The sequence below is a fragment of the Pseudophryne corroboree genome, chromosome 5 (assembly GCF_028390025.1).
Source record: "Pseudophryne corroboree isolate aPseCor3 chromosome 5, aPseCor3.hap2, whole genome shotgun sequence".
Classification (NCBI taxonomy): Eukaryota; Metazoa; Chordata; class Amphibia; order Anura; family Myobatrachidae; genus Pseudophryne; species Pseudophryne corroboree.
In genome coordinates, this window is record NC_086448.1 from 294,924,835 (window position 1) to 294,941,655 (window position 16,821).

The 16,821-nt window shown below is 45.9% G+C and overlaps 1 long non-coding RNA gene across 1 annotated transcript in view; it reads left to right on the forward strand.

The window, feature by feature from the left end:
- The first annotated feature begins 15,733 nt into the window (after window positions 1–15,733).
- The window catches only part of LOC134929004 (uncharacterized), a 114,856-nt gene continuing 113,768 nt past the window's right edge, over window positions 15,734–16,821 (forward strand). Inside the window, exon 1 of the long non-coding RNA XR_010178199.1 lies at window positions 15,734–15,829. This is a non-coding gene — a long non-coding RNA (uncharacterized LOC134929004). The remainder of the gene's footprint in view (window positions 15,830–16,821) is intronic.

Here is a 16,821-nt window from a genome sequence, read left to right on the forward strand (position 1 = left end):
CCAAACTATGCTTAGAGCAAGAAAGCCTTCTTCGGCCCGTGTGTATCATAGAATATGGCAAGCCTATATTCACTGGTGTACTCGAAAAAATGTCAATGCGAGATCTTTTAAAGTAGCTAGGATTTTGGATTTCCTTCAGGCAGGATTGGATAAAGGTTTGAGAGTTGCTTCCTTGAGGGTTCACGTATCAGCGTTAACTGTATGGTTTCAGCTAAAGATTGCTGATTTACAGGATGTACTTACATTTTTTCAAGGAGTAGTACATATTCAACCTCCATTTGTTCCTCCTGCAGCTCCTTGGGATTTGAGTTTAGTTCTTAAATTTCTCCAGGGTCCTCTGTTTGAACCACTTGAGAGAGCAGATCTTAAGTGGTTAACGGTTAAAGTTCTTTTTTTACTGGCAATGGCGTCAGCCAGAAGAGTGTCAGATTTAGGAGTATTATCATGTAAGTCTCCTTTCCTAAGTTTTTTTCCAGACAGAGCAGTTCTCAGAACGAGATCTAGCTATCTTCCAAAGGTGGTATCAAAGTTTCACCTGAATGGAGAGATTGTAGTCCCAGATTTTCAGGTATCGGGACTATCTGCGGGACAAGCGTCACTGGACGTGGTCCGGGCTTTAAGAATCTACATAGATCGTACTAGTGCCATCAGGAAAACAGATTCTCTCTTCATCCTCTACGGATTCCATAGAAGAGGATGGCCTGCTAGTAAACAGACGCTGGCGAGATGGCTCCGAATGGTAATATCAGAAGCTTATGCTCATGCAGATCTCCCTATTCCGGCTAATGTCTCTGCACACTCTACACGTAAGGTAGGTCCTTCTTGGGCAGCACAACAGGGTGCTTCAGCAGAACAGATACTGTATGTAAGGCAGCCACATGGTCTTCCATAAACACATTCATTAGACATTATGCCTTGGATACTTTTGCCTCTCATGACGCAGACTTCGGGCGAAAGGTCCTCCTGTGCAATCACAATAACGTGATTTCTCTTATGTCCACAGGTATCCACAGGGATCCCACCCTGACGCATCTGATTTGAGGATCTAGACAATCACTAAAATCTCTTCCTTCTTGTATGGAAGGGTGTGCATGTGTGTTCTTATCGCCTAAACAGGTCTCTGCCTGATGTTCCTGCCTAAAAACGCTGTGGAAAGAACTGATCTGACTGAGTCAGTGGGCGGGACTATATAGTGGAGGCCCCAATGCATCCTGGGAGGCCAGAAAGCTTTTGACCGTGTTGGTGCCATTTTCGCTGTCGCTCGACAATATCCCAATGTTATCCTGTGTATACCTGTGGACATAAGAGAAATCACGTTATCAACGGTAAGTTCTTACCATAACGTATATTTCTGTCGACTATAAGGTTTCCTGTTAGATCCACAACTGGGGTTTTCAGTACATAGACATACACATTCAGAACACATTAATGTCACTAGGGACCCTACGGTTCCAGACAATATGCTTATATGTGTGTTATGTAGATATATATATATATATATATATATATATATACACACACACAGATGTCGGCGGCACTCACGGGCTTTTCAAAGCCAAAAGACCAGATCAGTCAATTAGCGCTTAACGTTTCGGTTTATTTCAACCGTCATCAGAAGCATAATGATACAAAGACACAAACAAACATTTATACATGAGTAACTCACCACACGTGCATGTTCCACGGAGCCCCGGGAACAGATTTCCGGTGACGTCATCCCACACTGACAAGCCTGCCCAGTAGATGACGACTTCCGGCTAAGTGCACCATCACCATAACAACCAGTGTATACAATACTGCGTACTGTTCTTAAAACGGATTGCTGTACAAATATACAAAAAATGCATTTTAAATACAACATAATCTCAGGATATAGCTGCAAGGGCATTAAATAACAAGGATTATACGGCAGCAGATGATAAAGATGATAAAAAACAAACAAACCGCACAGTTACCCAAATTGACTTCTGTAAAAATTACTATGTAACAGATGTCTCCAAAAAACCACTTTACAATTGTTACAAAAAGCATGTAAGAGAAAGGGTTTCATTGAGGCCATGAGGGGATACCGTATTTAAACGGTGTATCCACCGCGCTTCCAATTGAAGTAATGTCTTACCCCTATCTCCACCCCGTTTGGAAAGGGGCACATGATCTAACATTTTGTACCGTAAAGATGATAAATTATGCTGATAATCTTTAAAATGTTTAGCAACGGGCTGATCGATTTGTTTCCCCTCTAAGATCTGTTTTATGGCACTACGATGCTGAGACATTCTTTCCTTAAATTGACAAGTGGTCTTGCCAATGTAATAAAGTCCACATGGACATCGTATACAGTAGATAACAAATCTACTTGTACACGTAAGAACGTGAGAAATCTTGATTTGTTTACCAGAATGGGGATGCAAGATATAATTGCCCGTCTCAAGATATAAACAAGTAGTACATCCAGTACACTTGTAATTGCCGGGTTTTTTTGTAAGAAATGTCTGACGAGGTCCAGGTGATAATTGAGATATGTCTGCGTGAACGACCATATCCCTGATGTTGCGACCTCGTTTATAGCATGGAAGTAATTTATGTGTGGCCAGACTCGACAAACCAGGGTCTGCTTGAATCACTGGCCAAACACGTTTAGCCGTACCCACAATTTTATGGCTAGAGGTAGTAAATTTGGTAACACAGATCATCGTTTGATCAATCTTCCTTTCCTTCTTAGGAGCAGACACTAATGGCTGGGCTAATGCACGTTGCATTGCTTGTTGCAACAGCTTATGAGAGTAACCCCTCTGTAAAAATTTTTGTGTTAATTTCTGCATTTGAATTTTTTTATCCCCTGCATCACTGCATATACGGTGGATGCGCAAAAATTGAGAAAATGGTAACCCATTTTTTAAAGAGCTTGGATGATGGCTGGAAGATTGAAGCAAACAATTGACATCAGTAGGCTTACTGTAAATTGAAGTTATGAATTTACCATTTTGTTTAGTAATGCTGACATCTAAAAAGTGAATACTATGAAATTGTATGTCAAAAGTAAACTTAATGCAGTCATCCATCTCATTAGCATGTTGAATCATCGAAATGAAGGCTTCTTTGGAACCTGTCCATAACATGAATACATCATCTATGTAGCGAGTATACATAGCAATATTCGAACTACATAGATGATTAGTGAAAAACATTTCATGCTCAACGCCAAACATGAAGGCATTTGCGTACGCCGGGGCTGCACAAGAACCCATAGCGCAGCCCTGTTGTTGTCTAAAGAACTCATTATTAAATAAGAAATAATTCCTATGCAATGTTAACCATAAAAGGGACATGAAGAAATTGCATTCTGGACCTTCATAATGTATGTTATCACGTATTAAAGCCTCAACCGCTTGCAGACCACGTTCATGTGGTATGCTGGTATATAAACTGACAACATCAGCTGTAACAAGCCAGCATTGATCTGCAGAAACAGTAACTTCGCTCAATTTTTTCAGAAATGTGGAGGTATCTTTAAGATATGTTGACTGATTTTGGATTACAGGCTGCAGAAAATGATCTATATATTTGGCCACCTGTGAATATAACGAATCCCGCGCTGAGATGATGGGACGCCCTGGTGGGCGGACCATATCTTTATGCAGCTTGGGGATCGTATATAACACAGGTGTACGGGGAAATAAGACAAGAAGTCCTACCATTGTCTTTTCTGGAATTATTCCTCGTTCAACTGCCTGTTCTAATAATGCACGCAGCTCACTAAAATATTCTTGAGTGGGATCATTCAACAATTTGACATATACATCACTGTCATCTAGCTGACGATAAATTTCAGCTTTGTAGTCGTCAATATTCTGTATCACTATGCCCCCACCCTTGTCAGCTGGGCGCACAGTGATATCAGAATAGGACGACAGATCCTTTAATGCTTTACGTTCTGCTGCAGAAATATTGGATAAATGATGATTATTAGAAACAGCTTTCTCATCAATACAACATAACATAGTTTTAGTGAAAGATTTTATAGCTGCATTATTCGAATGGGGATCAAAAGTAGATTTAGCTACAATCGGACAGCCCTTACCCTTATCAATCTCCACATTAATCTTATCATTGAAAAATTCTTTTAAACGTAACTGTCGATTAAATCTGCAAAGATCTATTTTGCTCTCAAACACATTATGGGTATTGGTTGGCACAAAGTTCAGTCCCTTGGATAAAACTTGAATTTCCATCTCTGTCAAATCTCTGGACGAGAGATTGTAGATTATTTCTTGGCTTTTGAGCTCTTTCCTCCTTTGTCTTTGGCATTGCTTGCCCCGCCTCGTCCTCGTTCTGTGGGACCTTCCCGTTGGGCCCTGGTTTGAACCCCTAAAGGGATGTGAGAGGCAGAGGCTCCTTTCCTTGTTGATTGATCGGATTCACTATTTGACGCCCCACTGGATGTTTCTCCTTCCAGTGGGAACCGGCGCGTTTTCCTAAAAGCCCTCTGCCGGAAAGATCTCTGAGGTCCTGACTGGTTGTTGGACCAAAAATACACCCGGTTTTGTTCATAGTCCTTCTCAACCGTGAGGTGTTTTTTGGTCTTAAACTTAATGAGATCAGTTCTGTATTTCTCAATCTGCTGTGTAAGTTTTGTTTGCCAGTCACAAGAAGTATCAGATGTAATGGTGACCATATGGATATCCTCAAATGCTTTAATTTTGGCACGGGTTAACTCTAATTCTCTTGTAGACTCCTCCACTACAAGCAGAATAAGGTCAAAAGAAGCTTTGTTCAAGACAGCTGCCCATTTTTTACAGAATTCAGGATTATGTCTCCCAATGGTTGGATTGTTACGTATCCGGAAACCTCTCGGTAACATCTTCTCCCGGTAGTAATCAGAGAGGGATACCCCATGCAAATAAAAGTCAGTCTCACGATTTTTCAATTTGAGTAACTGTAAATATAATTGTTCCACAGAATCTGCAGGAACAGTAGACGCCATTTTATCCTTGACTAAAATTCTTTCAGCATCCATATCAGATAGTGAAAGCTGTTCACCTTGCAATAAAGCCGTATGTCGGAAGCCTGCCACTTCCTCTTGTAACATATCCATTTTCACTGGAATGTAATAACTTTATAGAAGATGCATCAAAATTCTATGATATAGATGCAGTGCAAATGCAGGTGCCTTAATTAAATGAACCAGTCCAGCCAGGACCAGTTCGATACATAAACACAAGATATTCGGCACTCACTGCTTTTCAAGAGATTCAACTTGCCGGGTGCCCTCCGCAGCAAACAGCATACGTACACACACAGATGTCGGCGGCACTCACGGGCTTTTCAAAGCCAAAAGACCAGACCAGTCAATTAGCGCTTAACGTTTCGGTTTATTTCAACCGTCATCAGAAGCATAATGATACAAAGACACAAACAAACATTTATACATGAGTAACTCACCACACGTGCATGTTCCACGGAGCCCCGGGAACAGATTTCCGGTGACGTCATCCCACACTGACAAGCCTGCCCAGTAGATGACGACTTCCGGCTAAGTGCACCATCACCATAACAACCAGTGTATACAATACTGCGTACTGTTCTTAAAACGGATTGCTGTACAAATATACAAAAAATGCAATTGTAAAGTGGTTTTTTGGAGACATCTGTTACATAGTAATTTTTACAGAAGTCAATTTGGGTAACTGTGCGGTTTGTTTTTTTTTTATCATCTTTATCATCTGCTGCCGTATAATCCTTGTTATTTAATGCCCTTGCAGCTATATCCTGAGATTATGTTGTATTTAAAATGCATTTTTTGTGGGATGACGTCACCGGAAATCTGTTCCCGGGGCTCCGTGGAACATGCACGTGTGGTGAGTTACTCATGTATAAATGTTTGTTTGTGTCTTTGTATCATTATGCTTCTGATGACGGTTGAAATAAACCGAAACGTTAAGCGCTAATTGACTGGTCTGGTCTTTTGGCTTTGAAAAGCCCGTGAGTGCCGCCGACATCTGTGTGTGTACGTATGCTGTTTGCTGCGGAGGGCACCCGGCAAGTTGAATCTCTTGAAAAGCAGTGAGTGCCGAATATCTTGTGTTTATATATATATATATATATATATATATATATATATATGATATGTGTGTATTACATTATGATTTATAATGAATGCTGAAGTAAAAGTATTCTTTCTCATGTGCTGGTCGCTCTGTTGATAAAGCTCTAGGTCGGCCGTGACGAGCAGATCCTCACATGGAGTCCGAATGTTTATTTTTCCCCCGCTGCGTTTAGAATACTGTGAAAGTCAACTCGTGGTCGACACGGAGCCCTGTCTCAAAGGATCGTACATAGGAAGCTAAGTGATATTTTATTTCTATGCTTTGGAGTTATTTGCATTACATGCACATGGGGGAGTGTTTATATTCGGAAAGGTATCCGATAGTATTACCCTAAAGAGAGTGGGGATTCTTATGTTGAGTCTTCTCTATAACATGGCAAGAAATGCTGAGGCTGACTCCGAGAGATACTCGAGTGTTTCCCTGGGACGGTGTACCGCTGTTTGGGGATGCCTCAGTTCAGTCAATCTCGGCAGATACCACTGGTAAGCCTAACTTCGTGAGTTAGATTCCCTCGCAAGGGTTGGTGATGCATTCTGTTGTGGGATGCAGTCATTTTAACCGGTTCGATACCGTTCTTTTTTCCCTGTCTGTGCAGATAGTGGAAAGTGAAAAGGTAAGAGGTCTGCAGCCTTGTTAGGTTCGCAGAAGTGGATGTCGGTTCTGTTTCTACCACATCCACCTTCTTGTCGCTGGGTCTGCCTGGCTGGAGTCCACTCCGGTGGGAACTCGTCTACTACTTTTCAGTCAGTCCAGGAATGGACTTGGACCTGTGAGTAAATTATAGAATCCAAAGGGGGACATTCTGGCATTTACAGATGTCTCCCCTCACTGATTTTTTAAAATGGATCTTGCTGTTTCCCCTCTGAAAGGGCCATACCAGAGTTGCGTCAGGTTCAGGGCATTGTACTGCTGTCCCTGTTAAAAAAAAAAAAAAGAATAACAAAGATTTCGCCTTACGAAGTTGATCTACGGGAGGGAATCTCTCAGACCAGGGAGCTCCAGCACATAAGGGTAGAAAGGGGTTTAAATGCGTTTTTTCTCCGCATTCAACTTACCTGGGTTGTTATCCAGGATTGTCTTTGCCATTTCGCCGGAGTGATGACAGTAGGATGGTATTCTTTCAAAGAGTAAGAGCCATTGTTATTCTGTACTGGGACACTCATGATTAAGGCGAGGTCAAGACACAAGTGGTGCAAATCGTTGTTTTCTATCTGACTGTTCTTCAACACAGGGGAAGGCTGTTGTTCCCAATGACGCAGATGTCGGAGGTGGGTATCACAGTAGATACGGAACGGTTGAAGTTCTGTGTGTTCCTGTGGAAACAGGTCTGAGGATCCGGAGTCGGATCAGATTTGCAGTGACAATCCATCAATATGTTCCGTTGATGAAAAAGATGGGGGCGGCCTAAGAGGCCTTTTCGGTGAGCATTTCAAATGCCAGAGTGCTTTTCACGGGGCCAGTTGGAAATGGGGTCCGGGTCTCACCTGCACATGCACCGGAATATAATCCTAATGGCCAGGATATCGCTCCTGTGGTGTCTGCTCAGTTTTCACCTCCTAGAGGGATGAAGGTTCGGAATCCAAGATGAGATCCTGGTGTCCATGCATGCAGATCTCCGAGAGGAAAAGGTCAAGCTGGGAAGCTTGTCTGCAATACGCTTTTCTTAGATTCAGTTATTTTCAAGGAACATATGCTTCGTGATCTGCCCGTGTTAATTCTGTCGGAAGACTTGACAGCAGTGGTGTAAGTAAGCTGCTACGGCGGAACAGGGAGCAAAGCGGCAATAGCAGAAGCCGAAAAAGTTTGCAGCTGGGTAGAAAGACTGGTAAACGCTATATTAGCAGTCTTCGTGCCGGATGTGGACGACGGAGAAATAGATTCCTCTGCAGACGCGATCTCCATCCAGGAGAAATACAGTCGTCATCGAGAAGTTTTCACTGAAGTGACAAGTATTTGAGGAGTGCCTCAAGTGGACATGTTGGCGTCTTGCCTCAACGAGAGATCTCAGGGATATTGTTCCGGGGCAGGGGACACTCAAGCTATGGCAGTGGACGTCCTCGGGAGACCCTGGGTGTTTTCAGTTGGTATATGTGTCTCCTCCGCTTTCACTCTTCGGAAGGTGATAAACGTAAGAAGAACAAAGGTTCAGGCAATTCTCATTGTTCCGGTCTAACCAAGGAGGGCTTGGTATGCAGTTCTTCAAGAGTTACTCATAGAAGATCCCTGGCTTCTTCCTCTACGTGAGGATCTGTTACATTAAGATTCGGCTGTGTATAAAGACTTACCGCGGCTGCGTTTGATGGCGTGGCGGTTGAACGCCATATCCTATCCAGAAAGGGTATTCCCAGTGAAGTCTTTTCCACACTTCTTCTTGCTAGAAAAGAAGTAACGGCAAAGCCTTACCACCGTGCTTGGAGAAAATATGTGTCTTGGTGTAAATCCAAGAGGGCTATTACGGAAGACTTTCACCTCGGTCGTTCTTCTCCATGTTTTTGCAAGCAGGTGTGGCTGAAGGCCTTAAGTTAGGCTCCATTAAGTGCGGTTTTGGACTTATAAATTTTATTTCAAGAAAGAATTGGCAACCTTTCCGGAAGTTCGGACCTTCGTGAAGGGAATACTGCACATCCTACCTCCATTTGTGCCCCGTTGGCACCGTGGGTCCTGGACGTGGTGTTGCGTTTTCTTGTGTCACACTGATTGGAACCTTTGTGTTAAAATTTCTCTCTTGGTAAGTGGTCATGCTATTGGCTTCGGCGTCCGCAAGGCGGGTGTCGGAAGTAGCAGCTTTGTCTCACAAGAGCCCTGTTTTGATTTTCCATGTTGATAGAGAGGAATTGAGAACTCGGATAATAGTTCTGCTAAAAGTGGTTTCTGGGTTTCGCAGAAATCGGTCTACTTTGATGCCGGTGGTTACTTAGGCATTAACTGATTCAAAGTCTCTCGATGTAGTCGGATATTTAGGTCGCCAATTTGGCTCAGATTGGGGAAACAGAGGCTCTGTCCGGTATGCTCCCAGCATGATTGGGGCGCCTGCGTCTATGCAGTCTTTTACAATCTGATCTGTGATACGATTTGGCGTGCTTGTTCTACGGCTGGATTGCCGTTGCCGAAGTCGGTGGAGATCCATTCTACTAGGAAGATGGGCTCTTCTTGGGCGGATGATCGAGGGGTCTCGGCGGTTCGACCTTGCCGAACGGCTACTTGGTCGGGTTCAAACACTTTTGCTATGCTCTACAAGTTTGATACCCTGGCTGATGGGGACCTTTTGTTTGCTCAATCGGTGCTGCAGAGTCGTCCGCACTCTCCTGCCCGGTCTGGAGCTTTGGTATAAACCCCATGGTCCTAACGGAGTCCCCAGCATCCTCTAGGACGTAGGAGAAAATAGGATTTCTCTTACGTCCTAGAGGATGCTGGGGACTCCGTAAGGACCATGGGGTATCGACGGGCTCCGCAGGAGACATGGGCACTATAAAGAACTTTAGATGTGTGTGAACTGGCTCCTCCCTCTATGCCCCTCCTCCAGACCTCAGTTAGATCCTGTGCCCAGAGGAGACTGTGTGCACTGCAGGGGAGCTCTCCTGAGTTTCTCTGAAAAAAATAATTTTGTTAGGTTTTTTATTTTCAGGGAGCACTGCTGGCAACAGGCTCCCTGCATCATGGGACTGAGGAGAGAGAAGCAGACCTACTTAAATGATAGGCTCTGCTTCTTAGGCTACTGGACACCATTAGCTCCAGAGGATCGGAACGCAGGACTCACCCTCGCCGTTCGTCCCGGAGCCACGCCGCCGTCCTCCTCACAGAGCCGGAAGATAGAAGCCGGGTGAGTATAAGAAGAAAGAAGACTTCAAAGGTGGCAGAAGACTTCAGATCTTCTCTGAGGTAACGCGCAACGGTAACGCGCAACGGTAACGCTGCGCGCCATTGCTCCCACACACAACACACACAGCGGGCACTGAAGGGTGCAGGGCGCAGGGGGGGCACCCTGGGCAGCAATAATAAACCTCTAGGGACTGGCAAATATATATATATATATATATATAAAATATAATATATATATATATATATATATATATAATATATATATGCTGCGGAGGCAGTATAATATATAATCCCCCGCCAGTATAGTAAATTTGAGCGGGACTGAAGCCCGCCGCTGAGGGGGCGGAGGTTGATCCTCCAGCACTAACCAGCGCCATTTTCTCCACAGCACACTGCAGAGAAGCTGGCTCCCCGGACTCTACCCTGCTGAACACGGTGACAGGGGGCAAAAAAGAGGGGGGGGGGGGCACTTTTTATTGGCGCACTGAGTGTATATTTATATAATTATATAAAAGCGCTGTTTGTCTGGGAATTTTGTTTCCAGTGTCAGTTGGCGCTGGGTGTGTGCTGGCATACTCTCTCTCTGTCTCTCCAAAGGGCGTTATTGGGGAACTGTCTCCATATAGATATTTCCCCTAGTGTGTGGGGGTGCCGGTACGCATGTGTCGCCATGTCTGAAGCGGAAGGCTCATCTAAGGAGGAGGTGGAGCAGATGATTGTGGTGTCTCCGTCGGCAATGCCGACACCTGATTGGTTGGATATGCTGAATGTTTTAAATGCAAATGTGTCTTTATTACATCAGAGGTTGGACAAAGCAGAGTCCAGGGATAGAACTGGGAGTCAATCCATGGCTTTGACTGTGTCACAGGGCCCTTCAGGGTCTCAAAAACGGATTCTGACTCCAGTGTCGACTACGATGATGCGAGGTTACACCCAAGGGTGGCCAAAAGTATTCATTATATGATTATTGCAATAAAGGATGTTTTACATATCACAGCTGACCCCTCTGTCCCTGACAAGAGGGTACACATGTTTTAGGAAAAGAAACCTGAGGTAACCTTTCCCCCATCTCATGAGCTGAACGCGTTATTTGAAAAGGCTTGGGAAACTCCAGACAAGAAACTGCAGATTCCCAAAAGAAACCTTATGGCGTATATTTTTCCCGCACAGGACAGGTTACGGTGGGAATCCTCACCCAGGGTGGACAAGGCGTTAACGCGCCTGTCCAAAAAGATGGCGCTACCGTCGCCAGACACGGCAGCCCTCTAAGGATCCTGCTGATCGCAGACAGGAAATTACCTTAAAATCTATTTATACACATACGGGGGCCTTGCTCAGACCGACAATAGCATTGGCTTGGGTTTGTAGCGCTGTTGCGGCTTGGACGGATACCTTGTCAGCTGACATTGATACCCTGGATAGGGATACCATTTTATTGACCTTAGGTCACATTAAAGACGCAGTCTTATATATGAGAGACGTTGGTCTGCTAGGTTCGAGAGCCAACGCCATGGCGATTTCTGCTAGGCGAGCCCTGTGGACCCGCCAATGGACGGGTGATGCCGACTCAAAGAAGCATATGGAAGTTTTACCTTACAAAGGTGAGGATTTATTTGGGGAAGGTCTCGCGGACCTGGTTTCCACAGCTACCGCGAGCAAATCTACTTTTTTACCTTATGTTTTCCCACAGCAAAAGAAAACGCCGCAATATCAGATGCAGTCCTTTCTGTCGCATAAGTCCAGAAGAGGTCGGGGCTCTTCCTTCCTCGCCAGAGGTAAAGGAAGAGGGAAAAAACTGCCTGCTACGGCTAGTTCCCAGGAGCAGAAGTCCTCCCCGGCTTCTACTAAATCCACCGCATGACGCTGGGACTCCACTGAGGGAGTCTGCGCCGGTGGGGGCACGTCTTCGACTCTTCAGCCACATCTGGGTTCAGTCTGACGTGGATCCTTGGGCAAGGGAAATTGTATCCCAGGGTTACAAGCTGGAATTCGAAGACGTGCCTCCTCGCCGATTTTTCAAATCGCCTCTACCAGCTTCTCCCCCAGAAAGGGATATAGTTTTAGCTGCAATTCAAAAACTGTGTCAACAACAAGTGGTTGTCGAGGTTCCCCTAGTTCAACAGGGGAAGGGGTACTATTCAACCCTATTTGTGGTCCCGAAACCGGATGGCTCGGTCAGACCCGTTCTAAATTTAAAATCTCTAAACCTGTACTTGAAAAAGTTCAAATTCAAGATGGAATCGCTCCGGGCAGTGATCTCCAGCCTGGAGGGGGGGGGATTTATGGTGTCACTGGACATAAAGGATGCATACCTTCATGTCCCCATATATCCACCTCATCAGGCGTACCTGAGATTCGCTGTACAGGACTGTCATTAGCAGTTTCAGACGTTGCCGTTTGGCCTTTCCACGGCCCCGAGGATTTTCACCAAGGTAATGGCAGAAATGATGGTGCTCCTGCGCCGGCAGGGAGTCACAATTATTCCGTACTTGGACGATCTGATAAAGGCGAGATCGAGAGATCAGTTGCTGAAAACCGTGGCGCTCTCCCCGAGAGTGCTGCAGCAACATGGCTGGATTCTGAATCTACCAAAGTCACAGTTGGTTCCAACAACTCGGCTATCATTTTTAGGCATGATTCTGGACACGGAACAAAAGAGGGTTTTTCTACTAATGGAAAAAGCCCAGGAACTCCAGAACATGGTCAGAGACCTGTTAAAACCGAAAAGAGTGTCAGTCCATCAATGCACTCGAGTACTGGGAAAAATGGTGGTGACCTACGAGGCCATCCTCTTCGGTAGGTTTCATGCGAGAACGTTTCAGTGGGACCTTCTGGACAAGTGGTCTGGGTCCCATCTTCAAATTCATCAGAAAATAAGCCTGTCCCCCAGGGCCAGGGTGTCTCTCCTGTGGTGGCTGCAGAGTGCTCACCTTCTAGAGGGTCGCAGGTGCGGCATTCAAGACTGGATTCTGGTAACCACGGACGCGAGCCTCCGAGGATGGGGAGCAGTCACACAAGGAAGAAACTTTCAGGGGATATGGTCAAGCCAGGAGGCTTGTCTACACATCAACGTACTGGAATTGAGGGCCATATACAACGGCCTACGACTAGCGGAGAATCTTCTTCGCGACCTACTGGTTCTGATTCAATCAGACAACGTCACAGCCGTGGCTCATGTAAACCGCCAAGGCGGGACAAGGAGCAGAGTGGCAATGGTGGAAGCAACCAGGATTCTCTGCTGGGCGGAAAATCACATAAGCGCTTTGGCAGCAGTCTTCATTCCGGTAGTGGACAACTGGGAAGCAGACTTCCTCAGCAGGCACGATCTCCATCCAGGAGAGTGGGGACTTCATCAAGAAGTTTTTGCAGAGATTACAAGTCAGTGGGGGCTTCCTCAAATAGACATGATGGCGTCACGCCTCAACAAGAAGCTTCGGAGGTATTGTGCCAGGTCAAGGGACCCTCAGGCAGTAGCAGTGGACGCCCTGGTGACACCGTGGGTGTTTCAGTCGGTCTATGTGTTTCCTCCTCTTCCGCTCATCTCAAAGATATTGAGAATCATAAGACGAAAAAGAGTGCAGACAATACTCATTGTTCCAGATTGGCCTCGAAGGGCCTGGTATTCCAATCTTCAGGAAATGCTCACAGAAGATCCGTGGCCTCTTCCTCTCAGAGAGGACCTGTTGCAACAGGGGCCCTGCGTGTTCCAAGACTTACCGCGGTTACGTTTGATGGCATGGCGGTTGAACACCGCATTCTAGCTGGGAAAGGCATTCCGGAAGAAGTCATCCCTACTCTGATGAAGGCTAGGAAGGAGGTGACGGCGAAACATTATCACCGCATCTGGAGGAAGTATGTATCTTGTTGTGAATCCAAGAATGCTCCTACGGAAGTTTTCCATCTGGGCCGTTTTCTCCACTTTCTACAGACAGGAGTGGATATGGGCCTAAAATTAGGCTCTATTTAAGGTACAGATTTCGGCCCTATCAATTTTCTTTCAGAAGGAATTGGCTTCTCTCCCAGAAGTCCAGACTTTTGTAAAGGGAGTGCTGCACATACAGCCTCCTTTTGTGACCCCAGTGGCACCATGGGACCTTAACGTGGTGTTACAGTTCCTAAAATCTCACTGGTTTGAACCTCTTCAAATGGTTGAATTGAAGTTTCTCACTTGGAAGGTGGTCATGTTGTTGGCCTTGGCATCTGCAAGGCGGGTGTCTGAATTGGCGGCTTTGTCTCACAAAAGTACCTATCTGATTTTCCATGTGGATAAAGCAGAATTGAGGACTCATCCTCAATTTTTGCCTAAGGTGGTTTCATCGTTTCATATGAACCAACCTATTGTGGTACCTGTGGCTACGGAGGACTTGGAGGATTCTAAGTCCCTTGATGTAGTCAGGGCCTTAAAAATATATGTAGCCAGGACGGCTCGGGTTAGGAAAACAGAGGCACTGTTTGTCCTGTATGCAGCCAACAAGGTTGGCGCTCCTGCTTCTAAGCAGACTATTGCTCGCTGGATCTGTAACACGATTCAGCAGGCTCATTCTACGGCTGGATTGCCGTTACCAAATTCGGTAAAGGCCCATTCCACTAGGAAGGTGGGCTCTTCTTGGGCGGCTGCCTGAGGCGTCTCGGCATTACAGCTTTGCCGAGCGGCGACTTGGTCGGGTTCAAACACTTTTGCTAAATTCTACAAGTTTGATACCTTGGCTGAGGAGGACCTCATGTTTGCTCAATCGGTGCTGCAGAGTCATCCGCACTCTCCCGCACGGTCTGGAGCTTTGGTATAATCCCCATGGTCCTTACGGAGTCCCCAGCATCCTCTAGGATATAAGAGAAAATAAGATTTTAAACCTACCGGTAAATCTTTTTCTCCTAGTCCGTAGAGGATGCTGGGTGCCCGTCCCAGTGCGGACATATTTCTGCAAGGCTTGTATATAGTTATTGCTTACATAAGGGTTATGTTACAGTTAAGATCAGTCTTTGGCTGATGCTGTTTTGTTCATACTGTTAACTGGTTGCGTATATTCCATGTTATACGGTGTGGATGGTGTGGGCTGGTATGAATCTTGCCCTTAGATTAACAAAAATACTTTCCTCGTACGGTCTCCTCTGGGCACAGTTTCTCTAACTGAGGTCTGGAGGAGGGGCATAGAGGTAGGAGCCAGTGCACACACATCTAAAGTTCTTTATAGTGCCCATGTCTCCTGCGGAGCCCTTCTATACCCCATGGTCCTTATGGAGTCCCCAGCATCCTCTACAGACTAGGAGAAAAAGATTTACCGTTAGGTTTAAAATCATATTTTTAATACCTACCGGTAAATCCTTTTCTCTTAGTCCGTAGAGGATGCTGGGCGCCCGTCCCAGTGCGTACTGTGTCTGCAGTTATTGGTTATGTTTACACTCTTGTGGTGGTTTCTTTTCGGTCAGGCTGTTGCTGACATTGTTTCATGCCATGGCATGCGGTGTCTTCAGGCCCGGCGCCACCCGCTCAGCAAAGGGATGCAGTGCAGGTAGGCGCCAAGGAGGAGAGGCGCTTTCCCTACACTGCATCCCCGCTGCTGTGCCTGGCCTCCCTGCTGCTGCCGAGGAGCATCAGTGGAGGCTGACAGTGGGTGCCTCGACGCTAAGATCGCTAGCTGCAGCACTGCGGGGCTGTAATCAATCAGTCCCCGCTGTGAGTAATCTCTGTTGCTGCTTTGGATCAGAGATTTCTAGATCAATTATGATGTCTGCCAGAGTCTGCATTAATCGAGCACAGAGCTGCTCATGATCATGAAGCTGCCTGACCCCGGAGCAGCAGCGCTGGTGTATATCTCTCTGCCAGCCTGCATGATGACCTGCTCAAATATCACAGCAGCTGCGGATCCTGGCAGTCTCCTCTCCCTCAACTTAAGACATGTACTGTATGTATAGAACTCTTTATATGGGTGCTCTGTTCAGATCTTTCTATCCTAGAGCTGTGGGGACTACAAGTCCCAGCATCACTTACATTATAATAACATGTACCTACTGCCGAACTGCAAGTCCCAGCATCACACACTGTATAGTACTATGCACACCTAGCTTATCCGTTCTACAGCTGTGGGAATTACAAGTCCCAGCATCATACACTGTGTAATAACATGTACTGTCTGTCATACAGTCATGGGGCTACAAGTCCCAGAATCACATACAGTATAATAATATTTACCTACTACTGCCTCTCTTACTGCTGAGGAACTACAAATCCCAGCATCACACTAACATGGGGCAGGTGCAAGGGAAGAAGCTGTGACTAGTAAGGGGACGGTAGATGCTAGATTCAAGTGGCCTAAGGGACTTTTTTTTACGTCAGGGGGAGGAGGCACGACACAAGGGGGAGGAGCTAGGCCAGCGGGATAGTTCCTCTACTATCCACGCCATGAACTATTACCTTTAGTAATCAGGTGTGAGCGAATAATCGAGTAATCGAGCGAAGCGAGCCACCGAGCCCAAAGCGTGGAGAGGGTACTTTTCGGGTACCCTGTGTGGCCGTAGCTCCTCCCCCTGGTGGTTTGGCTCCTCCCCTAGTGACGTCAGAAGGTCCCTTCTCCCTCTCCGATTTAGAACTAACCATAAGGGGATGAGTCAGGATTAATTGTTAAACCACACCCCCTCAAACAAAAGTCTACATGCACGCATGGAGCAGAGAGGCAGAGGTATGGGACAGAGGACGGCGCAGGGTGTAGGGCTGTGAAGCGGCTGTTTGTCCTGTTGCTAGGTACTGTAACAGAGTGTCAGGAAACTGCCCACAATGCCCGCTGCTGTCACTGCTCACAGGATCTATTTATTAAACCTGGCACTGTCTCCCCTTTTCCCTGTCACTCCTGTCCTGCCCCATTACTACAAACAAACAACAGCTTGGCGCTAATTGCTA